Here is a 12,947-nt window from a genome sequence, read left to right on the forward strand (position 1 = left end):
TATATATATATATATATATATATATATATATATATATATATATATATCATAAAACTGAAAGAAAGTAAGAGAATGTAAGTATAAAAATCAGAGTAATGGTTTTACTGGGGTGAGGAAGGCGACATGACTGAGGTTGGGCACCATTGAGGCATTTCAAATATATTGACAATGATTGCTTTTTTAAATGTTGGATGCTGGATACATACATTTTTCTATGCAATTATTTTTTTTAAGGTTTAGATAGACTTTATTGTTACAAGGAGGGCCCTACCAGGCAGGGCCTTATAAACCAATATATGTGGTCCCAGAATATCACCGTGGAGAAATCAAGAGGTCATGATTGCAGAAGAGGTCACTGCAATTGAAGGGCATGATCCAGGAAAGGCCGGCCAGGAATGTAGCAGACATGATCAGGACAGGACGGGGGTGGTCAGGTGACAGGGTGAGGGACAGGCCAGCCCCCTTCACTCCCACTTCTTGTAGTTCTCCAGATGTGACAGGACCCAGCCCCATGGTAAGAGGAAACACAGGAAGCAGGAGGTGAGCCCAATGGCGACATCCATGGTCCTGAGCTCCTCCCAGGATGGCTTGGAATGGATCTGGGTATCGGCAGGACCGGGAGCCACCGGGTTAGGCCTGTCCAGCCCCTCCACGGTGGCATCAGCCCAGACATGAACACACAGAATGACTGCAGACAGTCGCCAGCTACAAGGTCAGGAAGTCAAAATGACCTCTATGGCAATTCTTTAAAAAAAAAAAATTTTTTTTTTAATGTTGATTTATTCTTGAAAGAGACAGAGAGAGAGACAGAGCGTGAGCTGGGGAGGGGTAGAGAGAGACACACACACACACACACACAGAATATGAAACAGGCTCCAGGCTCTGAGCTGCCAGCACAGAGCCCAACGTGGGGTTCAAATGACCTGAGCCGAAGTCAGAAGCTTAACCGACTGAGCCATCCAGGCGCCCCCATATGGCAATTCTTTAAATAATACATGTATTTTATTTGTACTCATATATATAATATAATTCATAACAAAACTTTTAATATGTGTATAGCCATATATTAAAAACACAGAAAGAATGAAAGAAGAGTAAAAATTGGACCTCCATAACTTTTGGTATCATTGTGGAATATTTTCATTTATTCTTTTTTCAAAAGTATAAATGTATGTTGAAGCTTTTCCTTCCATCCCCTGTGTGTGTGTGTGTGTGTGTTTGTGTGTGTTTTAAGATTTTCTTTTTAAGTAATCTCTACACCCAAAGTGGGGCCCAAACTCACAACCCCAAGGTCAAGAGTTGCAGACTCAACTGATTGAGCCAACCAGGACCCCCTTGTGTGTGTGTGTGTGTGTGTGTGTGTGTGTGTGTGTGTGTTTTAATAATTATAATCAAGGGGCACCTGGGTGGCTCACTTGTTTAGGCATCCAACTCTTGGTTTCGGTTCAGGTCATGATCTTGCAGTTGGTGAGATCATACCCTGCATCAAGTTCTGCACTGACAGCATGAAGCCTGCTTGGCACTCTCTCTCTCTATCTCAAAATAAATAAACTTAGAAAAACCCACCATTCCTACTTATAAATAAATAAATAAATAAATAAATAAATAAATAAAAATTAAGAGCGCCTGGCTTGCTCAATCAGTGGAGCATGCCACTCTTGATCTTGACCAGGTGTACTCTCCTCATTTTACATTCAGGCTTTCTAAAATAGAACTTATCATAGAACTGTCCCCTGTCTCCCACTTCCTACATTACAGGTAGTAGAAATGTGAGAAACCCAGGATGGCCAAACCCTGGTCCCAATTCCTGGAAATATGCTGCCAGAGAGAGACTGTCCAAAGTCGAGATAGGATCTCTCTCAAGGGCCTAGATTTTCTTTGGAAAAGCACACCCTTTCTCATAGAAGAAGGCATTTTAACATTATAATCAATACTAATAATGAGCATTTAGTTGGCACTTATTATAGGTCAGGCACTACTCAAAATGCTTTACATTTATTAACTGTCAAATACTTCTAGAAACTCCACTATTTTCAAGGATTTGTAGAGCTTCAGTGATGATGCTAAAGAAAATATATGCTTCTCCCTTAATTAGCATCATTTATGTTACTATTATTTTGGGCTGTGGTGAGCTTTATTCTCATATATATATATGCATAATTTTAATTATAAACTCAATATATATTCATTACAGAAAAATCATAGGCAAGTCCCTCTCAAATGACAAGCAAAAAATTTCACAACATTAAAAAAAAATGAGATCAAACTACTGTAAACAGTTTCTAAACTTTCATCTGTGAATATATATGTACTCATTTTTTCCCCTTTTACTAAAATGGAATCATGCTGCATAGACTGTTTTATAATTGCTTTTCCTACTTGAAAATTTACCACATCAGTTAATACTGACACTTACACCCTATTCTTCATAGGCCAGACCCTGTTCTAAGACTTTATGTACATCAGCTCATATAATCCACACAACCACCCCAGGAGGTTGGCTTATTATCATCTCCATTTTACAGCTGAGGAGATGCCGCTAGGAGAGGATCAATAACTCACCCAGGGCCATGAGGCTAGTTAAAAAGCAAAGACTGGGTTTGAACCCAGGGAGTTTGGCTGGTCCAGTGGCCCAGATTCTAAAGAACCACTGAACCTGACCTCTCCATAGGACTAAATTGTTGATTGTTCCTCCTTCTTGAAATTCTTCTCTTTTAGCTTCTACACCACCTTCTTCTAGCCCCCATGCCCCCTTTTACTGCTCCATTTAAGTCTCCTTTCCTTGCCTCTGTTCCTCAGACCATCACTAAAATGTTAGTCTTCCTCAGGGCCATCTCGCCAAGATCTCATTCACTCCATGATTCAACTGCGTACAACAAAATGACCCCCAAATCTCTGACTTTATAGTCCCTTTCTGTTGAAATCTGTTTGGGGGAGGGGGAGGGTTTGTTTGTTCTTTAAGTCTTCCTATGTATCTTTACATCAAAGTGGTATTTATTAACTGTGTACAACATTAAAGTGATTATGCTCACTTACCAATCTGTATCCTTTTCCTCTTGTCCCAAGCTAGACAGTTTGTTATCGTTGTTTACTCCAACCTATGCCCACATCATATCTGTTTCCTGCATTATCTTTCTCAGTAAGGACACCATTAATTCTGTCACCCACACCAGAAATTTGGGGGTTGGGGTGCCTGGGTGACTCAGTCAGTTAAGTGTCCAGCTTGTGCCCAGATCATGATCTCACGGTCTGTGAGTTCAAGCTCCTCATGGGGCTCTCTGCTGTCAGCTTGGAGCCCCCTTGGGATCCTCTGTCCTCCTCTCCCTCTGCCTCTCCACTGCTCATTCTTTCTCTCCCTCTCTCTCAAAATAAATAAACTAAAAAAAAAAAAAATTTGGAGGTCACCTTTGATTTCTCATCTCTACCTCAGCTACCATATCAATTATCAAGTTCTCTTATCTAAACATTTCTCAGATCTCTTCCTTCATTTCTGACCCCATCAGCACTAACATGTGTTAGGCCCTCAATCAAGGACTATTGGAATCACCTTCTAATTTTTCTCCCCAAGTCTAATTTGTCTCTCCAATCTTTTCCTCTATCCGTTTCTGTGACCAATCTTTCTAAAGTAAAATCCATTATTATTCCTCCCCTAGAAATCTTTAAGAGCTCCCTGTTGTTTTCAGAATAAGAAGCACACCCTTGGGGTGCCTGGGTGGCTCAGTTGGTTAACCTTCTGACTTCAGCTCAGGTCATGATCTCATGGTCCGTGGGTTTAAGCCCCACATCGGGCTCCATGCTGACAGCTCAGAGCCTGGAGCCTGCTTCAGATTCTGTGTCTCCCTCTCTCTCTGCCCCTCCCCTGCTCACGCTCTGTCTCTCTCCATCTCTGAAAAATGAATAAACGTTAAAAAAATTTTCAAAAAAGCACACCCTTTATCACAAAAGAAGGCAATTTTTTTGTTTTATTTTGTTTTTTTTTAAGTTTGTTTGTTTGTTTATTTATTTATTTATTTATTTAGTGAGAGAGAGAGAGAGCACACGAGCAGAGGAGGGGCAGACAAAGAGGGAGAGAGAGAGAATCCCAAGCAGGCTCTGTACTGTCAGCACAGAGCTCCATCTCACGAATCATGAGATCATGACCTGAACCGAAATCAAGAGTCACTCAACTGACTGAACCACCCAGGCACCCCAAAGAAGGTGTTTTAACATTATAATAATTAATACTAATAACAAGCATTTAGTTGGCACTTACCATGGATCAGGCACCACTCAAAATGCTTTACATTTATTAACTTATCCTTACAACAAGGCTATTAGGCAGGTGTTATTATTATTATGTGTATGGCCCATCATGGATGCTCAATAAATCCTGTTGGATAAGTGAATTCCTTTTTTACAGATGGGGAGGCAAGGCTTGGGATGTTCAGGTGCCCCAGATTTCATTGCTTGTAGTGGTAAATTAGTTACACAGGGCAGTCTGCCTCCAGGGCCTGTAAATGTCACCCACTATACCTCAAGTCTCTTTAAAATTGGACCTTAACCTACTTTTCTGGCCTCCTCTCTGGATACTTCCAGTGTTCTTTTTCTATCCTAATGACCATTCTACAAATTTACGAAGCTAGAAGTTCCTACTGGCCCATCTGTATTCAGGCTCTTGCTCCAGAGTGCCTTTCTCTTCTTGACTCCTGTTCAGAGCTCTTCTCAACCTGTAATATCCAACTTTCTTATGCCTGTCTCTGAGAAGCCCTCCTTTGCCCTGAGGCCCAATTACTCTCTCCCCTCCTTTTGCACCCATAACACTTTATTCATGCCTCTAATTACAGACACTAACACTATGATTTATTTATATGTTTGCATTTCACCAGGTTGTGTTCTCCTTCAGAGCAGAGACTGGGTTTCATTCGTTGTTTGTATCCTCAGCCTGGCATGTAATCAGGATTCAATAAATATTTGTTAAATGAATGAATAAATGGACGTCTTTGATTTGACTTTGCAAAAGAAACAGGAAATATTTCTTTGAAAGGACATTTCTTATAATCACCTTTCTATAAAAACTAAGGGCATAAGATTAAATCTTAATTTAGCAAAGGCTTTTGGCAGGAAACTATTTCAGTATCAACAAGGTTTCTTGCTTTCTAACATAACTTAATACAAGGGTAACAAGGAATAGTTACAAAGACAAATCTTAAGTGCACTTAAGTGGAGGAAGCTGAATAAATACATATGAATGGTTGGCTGATAGTAGAGTCTAGAGAATGAAACTTTAGAGAATTTACAAGCCAAAAAAGCCTCAAATATTTTATCTTTTAAATTTTAGACAAAGGACTTGAGAATAGAGAAAAAAAAAACTACTAGGCATCTTGTGCTACATTTGATTTTATGACTTCTGATTCAAATGCCTTCTCTAAAATATTTAGGACGTCAAGTCCCTTACTGTGGATTACGTTCCAAATCTTCTTTGTCTATGAGATGTGGATAGCAGCAAATTCAGTTTCAGAGACCATTTAGTAGGTTATTTGGATCCCTGGGTCTCTGACAATTGTTAATTCCTGCCAACCTGTCTTGCTAACTACCAGCTTCTCAAGAGATGCATCTGACTCACCACAGATCCAGAAGTTGGGCCAACCTCTTCATTGTTATCCTGGTATAACATTTGACAATTATTCCAATATTATTTTCAGTAACTTGATTAAGTATTCCCACCTTTCTCCTCCCCACCTTTTTGTGTAACCAAAAACATCAGTGGAAAAACTCTCAAAAGAACCTTGTCTGGAGGCACCTGGGTTGCTCAGTCTATTAAGCGGCTGGCTTCGGCTCAGGTCATGATCCCACGGTTCATGGGTTTGAGCCCTATATCAGGCTCTGTGCTGACAACTCAGAACCTGGAACCTGTTTCAGATTCTGTGTCTCCCTCTCTTTCTTCTCCTGCCTGTGCTCTCTCTCTCTCTCTCAGAAATAAACATTACACACACACACAAAAAAAGAACCTTCTCGTAATTCCATTTCACAAACGTGACCCAAAGCGTCAACTCCATGGTGATTAAAAAGCTCCAAAAGAACTCTTTGCAGAGAGATTTCTTCTAGCTATTTGTCGCTGTTTCTTTGGTAAACTTAATTGGCTCTCCAAAAAGAGCCAGAATAATGAGAAGAACGCTTAGGTCTGTGAGCACAGGAGCGTCATGGACAGGAGCCTTCATGCTGACTCCATGGAACTGTTGAATTATAAGTGACCATGTTAAAGATTCGTGAACCAGAGAGAGATGCAAGATTCAGAGAGAGAGTTGATTAACAGGGCAAAGCCCAAGAGAAAGGGGGTGTGGTGTGTGATCCACAGCATAGGTGGGAAAAAATAGCCTTAATAGGTGGAAAGGAGGGATGTTATTTTGGTGGCAGGAAGTCGGGGGAGTTCCTTTTAGCATTCTGTTTTAGCTCAAGTAGGAGGTGAGGTCATTCTTGGAGAGTGAGGTGGGAGGGTCAGAGATTGTGGAGGTTTGAAAAGACTGTTGTGGATAATGGGAAACACTTCAGCCTGTCAGTGCCAAGGGACCCTTTGCAGGTGGAACCACAGAAAAGCAAGGGAACAGAGGGGTCAAAGTAAAGGGCCAAGAGCTAAAGGCTGGAGAAAGAAGAAATAAAGGCGGAAGGAACTCTGCCAAAAGGAGGAGAAAGGGGAGTAGAGGTCAAAGAATCCTGGTGAAGAGCAGTTGAAAAAAGGACAAGGTGCCTGGGTGGCTCAGTCGGCTGAGCGACCGACTTCAGCTCAGGTCATGATCTCACAGTTTGTGAGTTAGAGCCCCGTGTCAGGTTCTGTGCTGACAGCTCAGAGCCTGGAGCCTGCTTCGGATTCTGTGTCTCCCTCTCTCTCTGCCCCTCCCCCACTAATGCTCTGTCTCTCTCTGTCTCAGAAATAAGTAAACATTAAAAAAGAAAGAAAGAAAGAAAGAAAGAAAGAAAGAAAGAAAGAAAGAAAGAAAGAAAGGAAGGAAGAAAGAAAAAGAGAGAGAAAGAGAGAAAGAAAGAAAGAAAGAAAGAAAGAAAGAAAGAAAGAAAAGAAAGAGAAAGAAAGAAAGTAAAAAGGGCAGGGTGGGGGGAAGTTTGGTCAGAGACTAGGATGTCCAAATTATAATGATCATTGTAAGTGTGAAAAAATAGTATCAGTTTGAAACAAGATGAAATATATTGCAATTTTGTAATCCTGCATTTGAGTATTGGTTTTATTTGTGGATTGTGTTTTTCTTTCTTTTTTAAGTTTTATTTATATATTTTGAAAGAGAGAGAGCAGAGGAGGGGCAGAGAGAGAGGAGAGGGAGAATCCTAAGCAGGCTCCACACTGTCAGCACAGAGCCCGATGAGGGTCTCGAACTCACAAACCGTGAGATCATGACGTGAGCTGAAGTTGGTTGCTTAACCGACTGAGCCACCCAGGCACCCTACAAAACAACTTTTTCAGTCATCTACCTTGACAACAATATTGACAAGAAGGCTTTAAACATAATTCAAGGCAAATGTGGAGCACTTTATCTTTTTAAAAACTTTCACATACACAGGCTCAGTTGTCCCTCTAAGCGATCCTGTGCAGGGCTGCCTTATTCATGGATAAGGAGTCTGGGGCTCAACGTGAGGGACATGACCATATACAAGACATACACTGGGGCACCTGGCTGGCTCAGTCTGTAGAGCTTGTGACTCTTAATCTCAGGGTCATGAGATTCATGTTGGGCATGAAGCCTATTAAAAAAAAAAAAGGGGGGCGCCTGGGTGGCTCAGTCGGTTGAGCGTCCAACTTCAGCTCAGGTCACAATCTCGCAGTCCGTGAGTTCGAGCCATCAGCCCAGAGCCTGGAGCCTGTTTCCGATTCTGTGTCTCCCTCTCTCTCTGCCCCTCCCCCATTCATGCTCTCTCTCTCTCTCTCTCTCTGTCTCAAAAATAAATAAACGTCAAAAAAAAATTAAAAAAAAAAAAAAAAGAGGGGCGCCTGGGTGGCTCAGTCAGTTAAGCATCCAACTTCAGCTCAAGTCATGATCTTGCGATTTGTGGGTTTGAGCCCCGCGTGGGGCTCTGTGCTAACAGCTCAGAGCCTGGGCCCTGCTTCAGATTCTGTGTCTCCCTCTCTCCCTCTCTGTCTCTCCCCTGCTTGGGCTCTGTCTCTCAAAAATGAATAAACATTAAAAAAATTTTTAAAAAGACATATACTGACCAATGTTGATTATGTCACCCTTTTTCTGATTCCAGCTCCAATGCTCTTTCTGCTACCTCTAGCATAAAGAGTTACAACATTCAAAGAAGGCATAAGCCTGATGAAGAACTTACTTTGCTGGTTTTCCCTCCCCCCCCCCCCCCCCACTAGAGTTTGCTTTTAAAAACTCCACAGTTAAGAAATAAAGAGTGAAATCAACTCATAAGCTTTCTGATATTGGTAAAAATGAAAGAGATGAATCTGTCACCATGAGGCTTTATTCATAGGGACTAACCAGAATCAGAACTTAACGAATTCAGCAGCTGGAGTTGTCTGTCTCTCTAATATGATGGAGGTTAAGACATTCTTCTTTTTCAATGGATTTTTTATCATACTTTACTGAGTTAGTGAACTGAGTATTTTTTTCATTTCAGATTTTACCTAATGTAACTATGAAACTATGAGTTTGGTTTTTATAAGGTTTTTTTTTAATGTTTATTTATTTTTGAGAGAGGGAGGGGCAGAGTTTGAACGGGGGTGGGGCACAGAGAGAGACACACACAGAATCCGAAGCAGGCTCCAGGCTCTGAGCTGTCAGCACAGAGTCCAATGCTGGCCTCGAACCCATAAGCCGTGAGATCATGACCTGAGTCAAAGTCGGATGCTTCACCGACTGAGAGAGCCACCCAGGTGCCCCCAAACTTTGAGGTTGTTAGTAATGGGTTGGAGTTACTGTTTCAGCTTTGTAATGGCTTCCTACATATTCTTGTGGGAAAGGAGGAGTGACAGGGGTGTGTGAGGACTATGTGCAGAAATTTAAAATAAAGGAAAGTTGCTGATAAATACACTTTGTTTACTAGAATAGTTTTTAATATAGAGTTTACATAAGAGTTTGGGTTTACTAGATCATTCCATTTGTCCTTTACACACATATATATATATATATATATATATATATGTAAAACACACACACACACACACATATATATATATATATATACACACACACATGTATATATATATATATACACATACACACACACACACACACACACACACACACACACACTGGGGCACCTGGCTGGCTCAGTCTGTAGAGCATGTGACTCTTAATCTCAGGGTCATGAGATTCATGTTGGGCATGAAGCCTATTAAAAAAAAAGAGAGAGAGAGAGAGGGTCGCCTGAGTGGCTCAGTCAGTTAAGTGTCCAACTTCAGCTCAGGTCATGATCTCGCAATTTGTGGGTTTGAGCCCTGTGTGGGGCTTTGTGCTAACAGCTCAGAGCCTGGGACCTGCTTCAGATTTATAACGGATTTATAACATTTATAAATAATAAACGTTAATGAGCAGTGGAGAGGGGCAGAGGGAGAGATGAGAGAGAATCTCAAGCAGGCTCCATGGTGAGTGTGGAGCCTGATGCAGGGTTTGATCCCAGGATCCTGACCTCAGCCAAAATCAAGAGTTGGACACTCAACCAACTGAGCCACCCAGGTGCCTCCATTTGTCCTTTCTTGACAAACTTTATTCAATTCTATTGGCTGAACACTCTGCTGGGTATTTTTTCACCCTGCTGTTTTTAATAACTTCCATACACCTGAGAATCTGCATCTACACTGTCCCAAATTATTCTATTTTGTTCTTTAAATTATAAAAGGATTTATAATTGTAGAAGGCTTCAAAGAACACAGAAATGTAGAGAGCAAAGCAGAGGAATTACATGGTAGAGGCTTTATGACATTCTATAGCAGACTTTCAAATATGCATCATTGGGGCACCTAGCTAGCTCATTCGGTGGAATATGCAACTCTTATCTTGGAATTGTAAGTTCGAGCCCCATGTTGGGTGTAGGGATTACTTTTAAAATTTTTCAAAAATTATGCATCAGTATAGTATTTTTTGCCTGTATTCTTATTTTTTTTCCTTTTTACAAACTGTAATCAGTTATCCTAGTTACAAATGATTAAGACCACAAACTCTGGAGCCAAACTGCCTGGGTTTAAGTCCTGCCCTGTCACTTTCTAGCTATATGGATGACCTTGAACAAGTTATTTACCCTCCTTGTGCCTCATTTTCCTCATTAGTTAAGTAGCATCTAATAGGATTAAAATGAAATGACAATTAATTGGATTGATATACTTAAGGAATTTAAAAGAGTTCTAGGCAGAGAGTATATTCCACATAAGCAATAGTTTTTATTAGAATTACAAAGTTTTCCCTATTATGTTGTTTACCTCTTGTTATTATATATCGTCTTCCTATTTACAGTTGAGTATATTTCTGGGCTACTGATTTATCTGTTTAATCTTGCACTTAAACCACACTATTTGATTTATTATTGCATTATAATATATGTTAAAATCTGTTAGAGTGAAATCTACCCTTACGACTCTTTTGATTTTAGAATTAAAACACATGTATATGTGTATATCCTTGATTTGTTATTTTTATACATGAACTTAATACTTGCTCAAATTTTAAGTTATATAGTTTTGCTTTAATGGCATTAAACCTATGAAATAATTTGATAGGGGTGCCCGTGTGGCTCAGTTGTTTAAGCGTTGGGCTCTTGATTTCGGCTCAGGTCATGATCTCACAGTTCATGAGTTCGTGTCCTGCGTCGGGCTCTGTGCTGACAGCATGGAACCTACTTGGGATTTTCCCTCTCCTCTCTCTCTGTCCCTACCTCTCCTCGTGTGTGCACACACACATTCTCTCTCTCTCTCTCTCTCAAAATAATAAATAAACATTAAAAAATAATTTGATAAGTGGTCACTTTCAAATATGTAATTTCCTCATCTAATAACCTGGTCTGCTTCTATTTATGCAAGTCTTCTTTTAATAATGAAGACTTGAATAAAGTTTTATATTTTTCTTCATATAGGTCATACTCTTACAAAATTACTTCTACTAGGTACTTTGTATTTTGTGTAGTTATTATAAAGAAAGTCTCTTTTTCATGTTTTCTTATTCCTACTACATAGAAATGGTCTTATTATATGCATTTTATCTTATATTCTTATTGGACCCAACACTATTTTCCATTTCCTTTATGTGTAAATATTCAATTGATTTTATTAATTTGAATCAATTTTTAAAGTTATCTAGCTACATAATCATGTTTAAATAATGATATATCACCTTCTCCTTTTGAATACTTTTATATCGTATCCAATACATGTTTGGTTGCCTTGCTTAGACCTTCTAACACAATATTACGGAAAAGTGGCTGCAATTTAGGGAATAGGCAGAAGCTAAACTCCTTTGTGTAGAAAAAGCTCCTATTGAATCCGGGGGAAAAAAACCAACAAGAGAAAAATGGACAAAGGATGTGAATAGACAGTTCAGAGAGAAGGAAATACAAATTCTTAAACATAAAAAGGAGTTCAACTTTACTTATAATGAAAAGAATGCTGCAGTACCATTTTTCAGTCATTAGATTGGCAAATAACCAGAAGTTTCCTAACACTCTGTGTTGAGAGGCTGTGGGAAAACAGGTGCTCTCATCCATTGCGAGTAGGAATGTAAATTGATTTAATCCCTATAGAGGACAATTTGGCAATATCTATCCAAATTACAAATACATCTATCCTTTGACCCAGCAATAAACACTACTCCTAGGAATTCACTCTGAGGATGTACTTGCACACGTGCTAATTGACCTATGTATGAGACTCTGCATTGCAGTATTGTTTATAGTAGTAAAAAATTGGAAACATGGGGCGCCTGGGTGGCGCAGTCGGTTAAGCGTCCGACTTCAGCCAGGTCACGATCTCACGGTCCGTGAGTTCGAGCCCCGCGTCAGGCTCTGGGCTGATGGCTCGGAGCCTGGAGCCTGTTTCCGATTCTGTGTCTCCCTCTCTCTCTGCCCCTCCCCCGTTCATGCTCTGTCTCTGTCTGTCCCATAAATAAATAAAAACGTTGAAAAAAAATTTAAAAAAAATTGGAAACAATCCAAATGTCTATCAATAAATAACTGGCCAAATAAATTATAGTGTATCCATGAAATGGAATACTATGCTGCCAATTATGTACTGATGATACAGAAAGATCTTCAATATATATGTATATCACTAACTGAAAAAATAAGGTGCAGAATGGTGTGTATGGTATACTATCTTTTGTGAGGAAAAAAAAGATGCCAAGTAAGAATATATATGTTTTTCTTTGTATGTTCATACAAATAAAATACTTAAAAGAGGCATTACTTTTTTGGCAATCCGGGTTATGAGCCAATAGAAGACAGGATTAGGAGACTTTTAACTGTAACTGCTTACTTTTTTAAAATGTTTGAACCATGAGAATGCATCGTCTCTGTTCAAGAAAAACATGCAGAGGAAAAACATGTGAATGCATTACATACTCAACATCTAAATTTTTTAAATCAGTTTTTATATTGGCTATTATGGCTTTTAACTTGTTAACAGAGCATAGAGAAGTGGCTGGACATACTGACAAGGACTCACTGTATCAGCTGTTGTGTCTCTGTGTAGCTTTCTGCGTTGGTACCAGAAGACTGGATAAGCTAGGCTCAAATATTGGTTGTGGTCTTAGGCAAGTTTCTTACCACCACATGGGGTTGTCATGAGGATTGAATGAGGGAAATAATGTACCATATAGATTTTAGTTCAGAGCCTGGCATTTGCTAAGTGGAAATGCTTGGTTTCATGTTTTCTGATAGTTGCAAGGTACCTTCCACCCACTTCCCTTCAAAGCAATTATGCTGTGTGGTAGCAGTTTGTTCCCAAGTCTGATCTCTTGAAGGCAGACCCC

The 12,947-nt window shown here is 39.9% G+C and overlaps 1 long non-coding RNA gene across 1 annotated transcript in view; it reads left to right on the forward strand.

Moving 5' to 3' along the window:
* Positions 1-223: 223 nt before the first annotated feature.
* The window catches only part of LOC121016195 (uncharacterized), a 21,994-nt gene continuing 9,270 nt past the window's right edge, over positions 224-12,947 (forward strand). Inside the window, exons 1-2 of the long non-coding RNA XR_005784155.1 lie at positions 224-514; positions 10,338-10,344. This is a non-coding gene — a long non-coding RNA (uncharacterized LOC121016195). The remainder of the gene's footprint in view (positions 515-10,337; positions 10,345-12,947) is intronic.

Source organism: Herpailurus yagouaroundi, unplaced genomic scaffold (assembly GCF_014898765.1).
Source record: "Herpailurus yagouaroundi ecotype Mexico unplaced genomic scaffold, PumYag 210, whole genome shotgun sequence".
NCBI lineage: Eukaryota > Metazoa > Chordata > Mammalia > Carnivora > Felidae > Herpailurus > Herpailurus yagouaroundi.